Source organism: Heterocephalus glaber, unplaced genomic scaffold (genome assembly GCF_053883595.1).
Source record: "Heterocephalus glaber isolate CG9 unplaced genomic scaffold, H.glaber_assembly_v1.0 deba00001497, whole genome shotgun sequence".
Classification (NCBI taxonomy): domain Eukaryota; kingdom Metazoa; phylum Chordata; class Mammalia; order Rodentia; family Bathyergidae; genus Heterocephalus; species Heterocephalus glaber.
The window spans coordinates 36,455,884-36,470,533 of record NW_028258320.1 but is presented as its reverse complement, the minus strand read 5'-3'; the positions used below and the strand labels follow the sequence as shown (position 1 = coordinate 36,470,533).

The 14,650-nt window shown below is 37.4% G+C and overlaps 1 protein-coding gene across 21 annotated transcripts in view; it reads left to right on the top strand.

The window, feature by feature from the left end:
• Positions 1-14,650, top strand: part of Sgms1 (sphingomyelin synthase 1) — a 381,142-nt gene that overhangs the window by 102,011 nt on the left and 264,481 nt on the right. The window contains exon 1 of one of the 21 annotated variants that reach the window (XM_087185557.1): positions 2,235-2,253. The exons of the other annotated variants lie outside the window; for them this stretch is intronic. The gene's annotated coding sequence lies outside the window, so the exon portion shown is untranslated. Of the gene's footprint in view, positions 1-2,234; positions 2,254-14,650 lie in introns of those variants that run through there. 21 annotated transcript variants of the gene reach the window in all.

The following is a 14,650-nucleotide window of genomic DNA, read 5'->3' as shown; positions in this document are numbered from 1 at the left end:
ATAAAAATTAAAGAACAAGAAAGGATTTAGATGTTACATCAAACCATACAGCTTGTTGAACTAAAGATGTCCAGTAAACTATATAGAATTTGAGTATTTTGTTAACCTAAGTAATTAATTCAACCAACAGCAAAGGCAACAGGAAAATTGAGCCAAGATAGGCTGAGAGAAATGCAAATGCTGACATGACTCAGCATGTTTTTTTCCCTAAGAAGTTACTTGTGACCAAATGAGAGACAATGTGTTGACCCTTTGACTGGTGAGCTTATTTAAAGGAGTAATTTCTAAGAAAAGACTTAGAAATATATTCAGAGGTTTAGCACTGTGAGCATTGTTTGAATTAAATATTGGAAGCATCCTCGTTGGCTCCCAAAATATATCATAATTTGCCTGGGTAATTAACTATTTTGTAACTATGACAGTGATGTACAAGAGCATTGGCATGGGACAAAACGTATGAAAAATGCGCTCTAATAAAACATATGAGATGGGCTGGGAATGTAGCTAATGGCACCGTGCCTGCCTGGCAAGTGCAAGGTCCTGAGTTTGATCCTCAGTACCAGGAGAAAAAAAAACATATGACACGAACATTTCAATAAAGAAACCACATGAACATGGTAAGGAGAATGTTCAGTTGGCTTATCTTTGAGTGGTGGAATTTCAGGTAGTGTTTAATACTTAGTGTTAATACAGTGTTTTGTATGAGTGTATATATAATTATTTTGTAATTCACCTATTTAATGCACTGAATAAAACATAATCTAATGTATTAAAAGATGCCTTGTCAAATTTTTACTTTAAATATTCTTGATAAATCTAATCCTTTTATATCAGAATAATACTAAATCCAAACACTTAAAATCTAAACATTCCTGGTAGTTATAAGGAGCTGTTATTAGTCCCTCACATCCTGTTCTCAATTAGTTGATCCTTAATACAAAGGAAGTGAGGGCTTTGATTACAAGGAGTAGTAGGAGTGGGAAAAGGACTTGGGTCAATTAAAGGATGGGAAGAAAGAAGACATACAGTTAAGTGACACATGCAACAAAGTATTACTAACTACATTTGCTTAGTTTGAAATTCTGCCCAGGAAATTCCCTAATTTACTCACGCCTCTCATTGTGTGCCTCTGGGAACAACCACTAATCCTAGGCCTGGCTTTCTTGCCCAGAAAGAGGCTGAATAAGAGGTATGACAGCATTTCAGGTACTAACTCTGCCTGTCAGAAGTTGGGTTTCCAGCCTAAGGCCTAGTCCATCAGTGCATCAGTGAATCAGCTCATTTAGAATTTAGGTCTTTCTCTGAGGAAATAGTTGCAACAGTCTTTCTGCTCAGATACCCCGTGGTACATTATGCTTATGAGAGAGTGTAGCATGGGGCATGTCTGTAAAGGAGAAGTGTCCCCATATCTACATTAAGGCTCAAGAAGTTTTGCCTTAAAGATATTTTTTGAATTTAGGTCTGCTGAATTTAGTTAGTTATGAAAAAATAACTTTTTTGTCCAGCATGGTGGCACATGCCTTGAATCCCAACACTCGGGAAGCTGAGGCAGGAAGATTGCTGCAAGTTTAAGGCCAGCCTGAACTCCATAGAGAGACCCTGTCTCAAAAAACCAAAAATACTTTTTAAAAATGAAAAAAAATTTTTACGTAAGAATTTTTATTCTTTAGGCAAACATGAATATATTCATATTGGAATAGAAGGTGACCTTTGTTTGTAAGATCCTCATTCTAGCTGGAATGATGTTATAAGGGAGGCACTCAGGGAAATATGGGACCTTCTCACTCACGTGAAAATGGGCCTGGCTGAGTATAGTTAAATAAGAGGAATCTGTCTAGCTTAGTGATCGGCAACCTATGAAAATTGATATGCACTAGGATTCTGTTTTGTTTAAAAAAATCTGAAATGACAAAGCTTGGCAAAAAATACGTAAAAATATTAGTGCCTTCTCCTTCACATTTCCTTCAGTGAATATATATTGCTGTATAAAGCATACCTTAAACATTAATTAATAAAACAATGGGCGTTTGAAATTTCCAACCCATTTCCTCTTGGAAAGAACAGGGCAAGGCAGCCTGCATCCTGCTCTGCATGCAGGGTCCTGGTTGCCAGCCATCTGCTCTCACATGCAGGAGGAAGAGCCCTGGGGTACTGTGTGGTTGTGAGCCACCACCTTTCCTTGCCTGCCCATGCCTGGAGACCCAGTGTTATCAGTGTGCCTGGGCCTGCTGGACACTCAGAGCCGAAACCTAGGTAGGTAGCTGATGTCTGCAGGGTCACCCTCTTTGGCTGCTGTGATTCTGTGGTAGCTGCAACACAGAAGCAACTCTTTGCAACCAGTTAAGACTTTTGGTTTCTTAAACTCCATTGTGGGACTCCAAATGTGATACCAGACATGTAGATAGGTGATGTTGGATTTTCAGTAAAATTGTTTGGGCTTCTGATTAACCAACAATGAAACAATCCATACCATAATAAACCCTTTAGTACAAGAATGCTAATCTCATAAAGCTGTGGCCAGTCTTTAAGTGTGGAAAATTCATAGATGCATGGTATAAGAAATCTGAAGACAGCACATCTTTTGTTGACTTAAGCAACAGCATTGGCAATGCACTTAAAACAAAACCAGACCCTGAGAGGTAGACAGATTCATTTTAGGATTGTAGGCTCTGCAAACTCCACTTTTCATCTCTAAAAGCTCCCTCAAGTCCCCCTCAGCACCTGGTGAGAAGAAGGGGGTCCAAGAACAAGCTTTTAGCCAGGAGTGAAAAAGTAAGCTTTATTGAGTTCTTCAGTAGTGAAGAAGTTGACCTGTTTTCATCAAATGAGACACATCTCAGAGAGGAATTAATCCTTGAAAAGTAAAGTTTTAGCTAAAACTTCTTCCCTCAAAGATGCCAGTAAAACAAAGCTGAACACATCATCCATAGGGTAATTCCAGATAAGAAATTAAACTTTTCAGTGCCACTTTGTGCCTTTAATTACACACTTATTTGCTTCCGGTCACAAATGTGGGGAAATAAGGTAAATGAAACACAGTGATTTGTAACCTTTGTATTTTCTGTCTGATGAGAATAGATAGATTGTAGACTCATTTAATTTTGCAGATGGGTTGAACATTTAAATTTATCTAATCATCTCCTTCTGCTCAGAGAAGGGAAGAGATCTGTTGAGGTCATGAGTAGTTATTCACAGAATCCAGGGCTCCAAATATTTTTGCTGAGTGTCTGAACAAAGATTAGGGAATAGCAGGAACACTCATAATTTCAAAGAAGCTAACTTTAAGGTCACCACACTCACAATGGTAAAAGGGTAGAAAAGAGCAGGAAAATTATTCTTCCCAAGTGATCCTTTTACCAACGGATGGGACAAACCCATTCCAACAAATGTCTTCGCTTACTGTGGTGCTCCAAAAAGGTCCCCTTCTTACAAACTTTTGACTATTGCTTATGAACAGCCAGGGTACAAATGAAAAAGACCAGACACTTTTTAAGATAACATTTGTTGTTTTCCATAGAGAAAATTATTCATTCAGCAATATCTGCTGACCTGTAATGAGCTAAAAACTGCTGTAGTTGCCATGGATACAAAAGTAAATAAGAAAGACATGAAAACATGACTGTCATTTTGACAGCTTGCTTGGTATCTTTTGCCTGTTCTTTTTTTGTGTGTATGTATTTGCATATTTTATAGTTCTAATAATATTTTTGTATTCTACTTTCCTCACTTAATATTTCCTCATTTAATATTATATCTTGAGCATTTTTGCATGAAAGTAATTTAAATTGCTATATATTATCCTACCACATAGATGTCTCACAATTTCTCACACCATTTCTGTGTTGAGCAATTAAGTTATTTGCATTCTTGTAGTGCAAACAGTTATAAACATTGATGGATAAAATTTTGGCCTTATTTCTGAGTAATTTCTTCAAATAGATTCAAACAGGAACTGGCTAAGCAGTATGAACATTTTCAGACTTTTGATCCATAAGGATAAATTGCATTTTCCCTCTATTGAAGCAGTTATTTAATTTTATTGTCATTAACATTGTATGTTTTAAGTGCTAATTTAATAGAAAAAATATTGTATTGGTTCAATTATATTTCTTTGGATATTAGATAGCATTGGGTCCATGCTCATTTCCATTTCCATTTATTAAGCCATTCTAATATGTCAAGGAGTATATTTTAAGTTCTTTGCAGTTATGCAGATGATAGATGAATATATTTCATAAAAAATTAAGTGTGACAGATGAAGTTCCCCTTGGTTCTTTTTTCCTCCCCTCCCCTTCCATCCATATAGGTAGCCATGTTTTTCTATCACTTGGATGTGTCTTTGTAGACCCTCTTGTAATATTTACACGTGTGCACATGTAGGTAGGATATATAGACTTTTTGTTTGTTTGTTTTTTTGCTACCAGGGATGGAACTTAGGACCTTGCACTTGTGAGGCAGGTGTGTTGCCACTGAGCTAAATTCCCGGCCCTGGATATATAGACTTTTAGGGGCTTAAAAACATATGTACACATATATCTATTTGGGGGGCAACTTTTTTGGTTTAAAATTTTTTAAATTTATCATGTAAGTCTTTCTGTAATACATAAAACTTTGTTTTGCAGTGCTGGGAGTGGAACCTAGGTTCTCATACATGCTAGGCAAGCACTCTACACTGAGCCACACCATGGACCTCCTTTTTTTGTTTGTATTTAGCCATTTCTATTTTATTTAATTATATTTAAATATACACACTTTATGAGGATTTTAAAATTTAAGCTTAGTATTTATATATATGTATATATATTCTCTTTTGTAATAATGAATTGATATTTAGTATTCCCTGTAGATAGTTAGGAAATTGTGTATACATGCAGGTGTATCCATTTACAAATAAACTTTGAAAACATTCTTAAAAGATAGAGCAAAATATTATATATTAAATGATTTAAATAAGGTTAGAGAAAAAAGGTCAGAGGCATGTTTTCTCTCATTTTTTAAACTAGTTACAACTTGAAATTATCAAACGTATTTGTTGATTGGCGTTTTAGAGAGTTTTCAACTATACTGTCTAATATTCATGAGTACCTTTTGAGTAACTAGCTGAAAAATTAGAGCTAATAAATACTGGTATTTATTAAAGTAAAAAAAAAAAAGCCAAATGTGCCTATAATCTTAGCTACTCAGGAGGCTAAGGCAAGAGGATTACAAATTCAAAGTTAACCGGCCAATTTAGTGAAATCCTGTCTCAAAATAAAAATAATAAAAAGAGCTGGGGCTGTAGCTCAGTGATAGAGCATTTACCTAGTATGTATGAACCATTAAATTCAGACTCAGTATTGCAAAGATAAAATAAAACACCAAAAATAAAAAAAAATTTAAACTCATTTTAACAAAAAACTCATGCTAGAGATGGAACTTAGTGCTTCATGCAGAAAAGCATGTTAGGCGAGAGGCAACTACTCTGCCACTGAGCTGCAACCCTGGCCCACAACAAGTTTTGCTTAAGGGAAAAGCTGTCTTGTCCTCACCTGTACTAATTCTATCTCTCACACACACACACACACACACACACAAACACACACACACACACAAAATGAAATAATTTCTTAGAGGCATCATCTTTGTCCAAGACTCAGGGAGATTTTAATACTTGCATGTTTCTGTTCTTAGAAAAGTTATATGGATGGAATTCCTTCCAAATAGGAGAATATTTAAAATATACCATACATTAGTTCAGAGGTGGTTTTTTTTGTACCAGGGATCGAACTTAGCACCTTGTGCTTGCAAGGCAGGCGGCGGCACCACTGAGCCAAGTCCCTGGCCCTCAGTGTCTCTTTTTGTAAAGATCATACTCTCATTGTTTAGATTCCTGTGGCTGATGTCTAATTTACACGTGGCTATATTGTGTATTCCCCGCCAGATGTGGAGCTCCTGGTTGTCCCACTCAGATGTCTCAGCTGTCTCACTGTGATGATTCTGAGCTCCTAATTTAGCACTGGGTACCTAGTAACTGCACTCATTGAATAAGTTAACTGAAATGATCAGTGACTCAGATATTCAAAGAAATCAGTCATTAGTCTATTGTACTGTCACAGTAAACCTAGGAATTCCAAACTTGATCCATGTAGCAATGGAAAAGGGTAGATTGCTTCTTGTAGGGGTAAACACATAAAGGCTTCCTTCCAAGTCCTGAATTTTGGGGAAGATAGTAGAGTTAACCCAAAAACCAAAGCTCTTCACATTTTTTATTTTTAGGTTTTTCTTTTTGTTTTTTTAAGACAGGTTCTCACTATGTAGTATAGGCTAGCCCTGAACTTAAGGTATAATCCAGGCTGGCCTCAAACTCTCAGTGATCCTCCTGCCTCAGCTTCTTGTGTGCTGGGATTACAGGTATGCATCACCACACCCAACTTTAGCATTTATTAGAATTTTTTAAAATAATAAAAAAACAAAGTAAAATAAGTAAAAATAATTTGAATTGGTGCAAAGTCTAATTATACATGTGAATGTGATTCAGTCCTGAGCCATAATTTGGTCTCAGAATTTGGATTGCAATCCTGCCTCTACCAGTTAGAAGCTGGATGCTGAACCCATAAGAAAAGGAGAATACTGCCTACTTGTCATGCTATCGCCAGGGGTAAGCATATCTAGCATATCTCAAGAGCTCAGTCAGAGGATATGGTTAAATTGTTATAGGTAGGATAACCTCAATACATACACTCAAGCAGTGGGTAATTGTGGAAGGTCTTTCGTGGCAGCTAGAGACTTGAGAAAGAAGTCAGACCAAGCCAGGTATGGTGGTATATTTCTGTAATCCCAAGTACCTGGTAGGCTGAGATAGGAGGATTTCAAGTTTGAGGCCAGTCTGGGCAACTTAGTGAGACCCTGTCTGAAAATAAAAGGGTAGGTTCAGTGATAGCTTCTGGGTTTGATCCCCCCTAAAAGCCAAACCATTGGTACAATGAATGGGACTCAGCAAGCCCCTTGTAGGGCAGTAGGTGGAGTAGCAGCAGATGAAGAGCTTTGGAATTAGGCAATCTCTAGTTGAACGACATTGTGGGGATTTGAGAAAACTGTGGCCACAAATGTAGTGAGTGAGTGCTTACCCTGATCAGCATTAACTATCCTAACAGACCTACAGAGCACCTAGTTGGGGGTGTTTGTCTGTTAAACACTTGCACCTTTTTAATTGAGCAGTATGGTCAGTGGTACCTTGGTGCTTGTCCTCAATTACTTCTGGGAGGCATGATGAATACAACACCGATGAATACCAAACAAATTATTTTGGCTGGAAAGGATAGCGCATCATAAGGCAATTGACACCAACATAGTCTAGCTGCACATCAAGTACCAAACAAGTGACCAGAATCAGGACAAGGTTTTTACATCAAAATGTGTGGAGTACCAGATTCACTGAGTTTCAAATCAGTTGCATACCAGGGTATAACTCTCTGCTCTAAATCACTTTGAAATGAATAGGATCCACTTGGAATATAATGATAGAGCAGTTTGTAATAAAAACATGTATGTACAAAGTGTGGCACTTCCCCACCCCAAACACATAAAATAGCTTGTTACTATTAAGAAAAGTAAAGGCTGAGCAAAGAGCCTAAGGTACAAAAGGTGTAGTCTGTGTACCTTCCTTTTAAAATATGAAGCGAACTCATGAACGCCCTCTGGCATGGCTCCTCCCCTCCTGGTCAGGTAGGTGATAACAGAACAAATTTGAAGTTACAGACTAGAGGCGACATGTAAATAGTGCCTGCTCCAGCCAAATGAGATGAAAGTTTTCTGAATAGCGTTGAAATTCTAGAAAATGTTTGACTTTAGTGATCCTTTTAGTATCCTCTTCCTTGAGGTGCACTTTAATATTACATTCGTAGCTTCTTAGTAAGAGTACAAGAAACCACATGACAGCTGCTTTTGTGTGTGTTGTACAAATTATTGTTCAAAAAAGAGGATTGCATTTCTCAATATTAAGAAAGAAAAACCATTTGTACTTTTCCTTTGATTAGAATTGAGTGGCCTACCCCATTTCCCTCTCTGTCCTTTCAGAATTTAAAATTTTTTAATTTTCATTTTTGTAGTACTGGGGATTGAACCTACACATTTGCATTGAGCTACACCTTCAGCCCTTTTTCCATTTTTTATTATGAGACAGGGTCTTGCTAAGTCACTAAGTTGCATAGGCTGGGCTCAAACTTGTGATCTTCCTACCTCAGGCTCCCAGAGTGTTGGGATTACAGGTGTGCACCCACCACACTTGGCTTAGAGATAATTTTAATGTTAAGTCATGCCAACAGCATTTATCTTGAGGTTGGAAAATTAATTTCTTTCATTTCATGACTTGATTATTTTTAATTGCTTCAAGTGTTATACGTGATCTTTACTGTTGTGTTGTTTTAAACATTTCTTGAAGATGAAAATCATTAAATTAAAATTTAATAACATGAACTGCTAAGCGATGGTGTTATAACTTTAGAAGAACCATTGATTTGGCTGTGTCTTAAAGATTTTTACATAGAAAATTACATCAGTTTTAATTGTCTGTAAAAAGGCCAGAGATTTTGGAAGAAACTCTAGGCCAAAGAAGTCTGGTAATCCAGAATGTGTTATAGGGTGGATGCTCATTAATTTGAAAAGTACTTATGTAACTGGTATATATTAAGGCAATATCACTTTGAAATGATGATTGAGGAGCACAGTATTTAGTATAGAGATGGACTGTAGTGCTTTATCGATTAAAGAAAATAATGAGGACTGGATGAGGAAATTGCAAAGGACATTGGGGGAAGAAAATGCCTTTCTCACTAAGTGGCGAAGTGAGCAGGATTAGTCATTTCTTGCTCTGCACCCTCCGCCACTTGGTTCTACTTTGCTGAAAGCACTAATTATATGGTATCATGATTATTTGTTTATGGTCTGTCTCTCCATTAAACTGTAGTTAGCAGAGCCTTGTTCCTCTTTGTGCTTACCCTATGAAGCACAGTACTAACAGTGTTTTTCACATATATGATTCTTATTTCTGAAAGAGTGGTTTAGAAGGTATTTTTTTTTGTTAAATTCTTTTATTGGTACATTTTAGGTATACAACACAATTACATTTCTCATTGGGAATTGTACCTTTACATAATGGATCTTGGTTCTTATTTTTTCCCCATTCCTAGCCCTCCCTTCACCCCCTCCACCCTTCCTTATTTGCAAAGACTTTATTTCCATTTTTTCCATTTCTCATCATTTTTCCTTTCCCTTCTTTCCTTTCCCCTGCCCCTCCCACTACCCCTACCCCTTTGGACCTTTTCTTCCTATTTTGCATTATCGATTATTCATTCTAATCATTGGTTCATTTTAGGTATACAATATAATGACATTCATCATTGGAAATTTGCACCTTGACATAATCTCTCTTGGTTCTTATTTTTCACCCTTCCCCAGCCCTCCCGTCAAGCCCTCCATTCCTCCCTATTTAAAAAGATTTTGTTCCTATTTTTCCATTTTCTCATATTAATCCCAATCCCTTCTATCCTTTCCCCTATCCCTCCCACTTCCTTCCCCTTTGCCCCTTTTCTTCCCATTTCACATTACCTATTATACATTTTAGTCCTTATTTACACTTTCAGTTTCACATCAGAGAAACTATTCGGTATTTGTACATGTGTGTCCTATTTATTTCACATAAGAGTGTCACCTCAATGTGCATCCACTTAGCTATAAATGTCTTTAACTTCTCATTTTTTATGGCTGAGTAGTACTCCATTTTATAAAAAAACCCACATTTTCTTTATCCAGTCTCCAGTTGATGGGCATTGGGGCTGTATCCAAGTTTTAGCTATTACAAACTGTGCTGCTGTGAACATGGGTGCACATATATCACTGTGGTATGATTCTTTTAATTCTTTGGGGAAGATCCCCAGCAGTGGAACAGCAGGGTCAAATGGGACTTCCAGTCCTAGTTCTTTGAGGTATCTCCATACTGATTTTCACAGTGCTTGCAACAGTCCACACTCCCACCAGCAGTGAAGAAGGGTTCCTCTTTCTCCACAGCCCCGCCAGCATTTGTTATTGGTTGATTTCATGATAGCAGCCATTCTTTCTGGAGTGAGGTGGAATCTCAGCATTGTTTTCATTTGCATCTCTCGAAAGACCAGTGATGTTGAACATTTTTTCATGTATTTATTTGCTATTTGTACTTCTTTGTCTGAGAAATGTCTGTTCATTTCAGATGCCCATTTTTGGATTGAGTCTTTAAATTTGGGAGGTCTGATCTTTTGAAGTTCTTTATAGATTCTAGATAGTAGACCTTTGTCTGAGGTAAAAGCAGGTGAAGATTTTTTTCCCACATTGTGGGTTGACTGTTCACACTGCTGGTGGTTTCTCTTGCTGTGCAGAAGGTTTTTAATAAAAAGATATCCCACTTGTTGATTGTTTGTGCTAGTTCACGGGCAACTGAGGTTTTGTTCATAAAATATTTTCCTACACTGATGTCTTCAAGGGTTCTACCTAACCTCTGTTCCAACTAGTTCAGTGTTTCTATTTTAATATTTAGATCTTTAATCCTTTTCTATTTTAGTTTAGTGTGTGGTGAGAGATATAGGTCTAGTTTTAATCTTTGGCAAGTTGAACCCCAATTTTTCCAGCACCATTTATTAAAGAGGCCATCTTTCCTCCAGTGAGGGTGTTTGGCTCCTTTATCGAAGATGAGATGGCTGAGTGTGTCTGGCGTTGTTTCTACATCTTCTAATCTGTTCCACTGGTCCTCAGGTCTGTTTCTTTGCCAGTACCATGCTGTTTTTATCACAGTAGCTTTGTAGTATAGTTGCAGGTTGGGGATTGTGATACCTCCTGCCATGTCTCTGTTACCTAGAATTGCTTTTGCTATTCTGGGTCTCTTCTTGTTCCAAATGAATTTTTGGATAGTTTTCTCAAGGTCTGTGAAATATGCTGCTGGAATTTCAGTTGGAATTGCATTAAATCTATATAGCCGTTTTGGAAGTATGGCCATTTTCAGTATATTAATCTTTCCTACCCAGGAGCAGGGGATGTCTGTCCATTTTCTGATATCATTTTCAATCTCTCTTTTCAGAGTGCTATAGTTTTCAGAGAAGGGGTCTTTGATTTCTTTCGTTAGGTTGATTCCTAGGTATTTCAGTTTTTTTGGATGCTATTGTGAAAGGAATTATTTGCCTTATTTCTATCTCAGTGAGTCTGTCATTTGTGTAGAGGAAAGCTATTGATTTTTGTGTGTTGACCTTGTAACCAGCTACTTGACTGAATTTGGTTATTAAGTCCAGAAGACTTTTGGTGGAGTTCTTGGGGTCTTCTATATAGAGTATCATGTCATCTGCAGATAATGACAGTTTGACTTCTTCATTACCTATCTTTATTCCTTTTATTTCTTTCTCTTGTCTAATTGCCGTGGCTAATGTTTGCAGAACTATATTGAACAAGAGTGGTGATAGTGGACATCCTTGTCTTGTTCCTGATTTTAGTGTGAAGGATTTCAGTTTTTGACCATTTAGTATGATATTGGCTGTTGGTTTTTCATAGATGGCTTTTATCAGTTTGAGGTAGCGACCATCTATTCCAGGTTTTGTAGGGTTTTTATCATAAATGCATGTTGGATTTTGTCAAATCCTTTTTCTGTGTCTGTGGAGATAATCATATGGTTTTTGTCTTTGGCTCTATTGATATAGTGTATTACATTGATTGATTTGTGCATGTTGAACCATCCCTCCATCCCTGGGATGAATCCCACTTGATCAGGGTGTATGATTTTCTTGATGATCTTCTACATTCTGTTTGCCAGTATCTTATGAAGGATTTTTGCATTTATGTTTATTAGTGAGATTGACCTATAGTTCACCTTTTCGGTTGGGTGTTTCTCTGCTTTGAGGATCAAGGTGATGCTTGCTTCCAGGAATGAATTTGGGAGTATTGCTTCCCTTTCAATTTCATTGAAGAGTTTAAACAGTAGTGGCAGCAGTTCCTTTCTAAATATCTTGTAGAATTCAGCAGTGAAGCCATCAGGGCCCAGGCTTTTCTTAGTTAATCAGTTTTTAATTACATTTTCAATTTCATTGGTTGATATTGGGTTGTTTAGAATTTTTAGGTCTTCTTCATTCAAATTTGGTAATTTATATGTCTCTAGGAATCTGTCCATTTCTTCTGTGTTGTCCATCCTATTGGTGTATAGGTTCTGGAAGTAGGTATTGATGATCCTCTGGATTTCTGCTGGGTCTGTTGTAGTTTCACCCTTTTCATTCCTAATTGAATGGATTTGGGCCTTTTCTTTCCTTTTTCTGACAAGGTTGGCTAAGGGTTTGTCAATTTTGTTGATTCTTTCGAAGACCCATCTTTTGGCTTCATTGATTTTTTGTATCATTCTCTTAGTCTCCATTGCATTGATTTCTGATGTGATCTTTATAATTTCCTGCCTTGTATGAGCTCTGGGGTTGTCCTGCTCTTCTTTTTCTAGAAGCTTGAGGTTCAGCATCAGGTTTTTTAATTGGTCTCACTCTGTTTTCCTAATATGCATATTCACTGCTATGAATTTCCCTTGTAAGACTGCTTTCATTGTGTCCCAGATTCCGATATGTTATATTGTCATTGTCATTTAATTGAAGGAACTGTCTGATTTCTTCTTTAATTTCCTCTGTGACCCATTGGTTATTCAGAAGTGTGGTGTTCAATTTCCACGTGTTTATGAAATTTTTTGAGTTTCTTTTGCTATGGATCTCCAATTTCATCGCACTGTGGTCTGATAATATACAGGGGATAACTTCAATTCCTTTGCACTTACTTAAACATGTTCTATGTGTGAGTATGTGGTCTGTTTTGGAGAATGACCCATGTGCAGCTGAGAAGAATGTGTATTCTGATTTTGTGGGATGGAAGACTCTGTAAATATCTGTTAAGTTCATTTGTTCAGGAGTTTGATTGAGTTCTAGTATTTCATTACTTATTTTTAGTCTAGTTGATCTATCTATTTGTGACAGTGGGGTGTTGAGGTCCCCCACTACAATTGTATTAGTGCATATATGGCTTTTCATGTCCATTGGTATTTGTTTTATATAGTTGGGCACACTAGTGTTTGGTGCATAGATATTTATGATTGTCATCTCTTCCTGTTGGATTGTTCCATTTACAGGGATGTAGTGTCCTTCTTCGTCTCTCTTAATCAGTGTTGGTTTGAAATCTACTTGATCTGCAAAGAGGATACTACTCCTGCTTTTTTTCGGGTTCCTGCCACATGGAGTATTGTTTTCCACCCTTTAACTTTCAGTCTGTGAGTTTCATTTTGAATTAAGTGTGTTTCTTGTATGCAGCATATTGTTGGATTTTGCTTCTTGACCCATTCTGCCAGTCTATTTCTTTTGGTTGGTGAATTGAGACCATTAACATTGATGGTTATAACTGAAACATATTGACTTGTCATTGGCATGACTTTTTCTTATTGTTGGGTTCTCCCCCTTTACATTTAATTTCTTGTCATGCCAGATGGGTTCATTCTGCTTTGCTTCCTGGGGTTGTGATCCTCAATGTCTGTTCCTTTGATATTGTGTAAAATTGTTTGGAGTGCTGGTTTGGTATTCATGAAGTTCCTAAGGTGCTCTTTCTCATGAAAGTATCTTATTTCTCCATCCATTTTGAAAGATAGTTTTGCAGGGTACATCAATGTGCGTTGGAGGCTGTTTTCTTTTAGGGCTTGGACTATGTCACTCCAAATTGTTCTTGCCTTGATGGTTTGTGTTGAAAAGTCTTCTGTGATTCTGATGGGCTTTCCTTTGTATGTGATTTGTTTCTTTTCTCTAAGTGCTTGTTGAACTTTGTTCTTCTGTTGTGTTTCTGGAATCCTAACTATTATATGCCTATGTGTAGATTTTTTTTGATCAAGGCTATTTGGAGTCCTATATGCCTCACTTATCTGTATGTCAAGTTCTTTTCCCCTGCTTGAGAAGTTGTCTGCCATTACTTCTAGGAAGAGTTTTTTTTATGTCATCTGCACTCTCTCCTCTTTCTTCATTGACTCCAGTCAGTCTTATGTTATTTTTCTTTGCATCGTCTAGGAGCTGCTGGATTGATTTCTCTTGTTCCCTTATAATATTGAAGCACTTTTTCTTTTCTTGGTCATTAATTGCAATCTTATCTTCTATATCTGAAATTCTGTCCTCACATTTTCTCATTCTGCTGTGTATACTTTCAATGGAGTTTTTTATCTCCTGGAAATCTATTTGCATCTGTTTTATGGATTCCATTTGTTTCCTATGTTGGGATTCCATCATGTTCCTGAGCTCCTCTCTAGATTTATTAATCATGTCTTGCAGTAGGAGCACAATTTGTCCTGTTATCTGAGAAATTATTTCTGATTTCATTTTTTCCAGATCCCCCTTTGTTGCCAGTTCAGTGGGTCCAGGTGGTTGAGTATCAGAGTGTTCCATCTCATTTCCCTTTGCGGTTGCTGTAGGTGATCTGGAAGTCTGGTTTTGAGACTTATTTACGTGTTTTCTCATTTTGACTGGGGGAGCGGGGCGGGGTTGCTGTTGGCCCCTGGGTGGATCACCTTCTTTGAGCTGGGAGAGGTGGGACAGGGGCCAGAAGTGGTGGTAGGGATGGTGGCCCAGAAGCCCCTTCCTCTGGGCCGGGAGTGGCA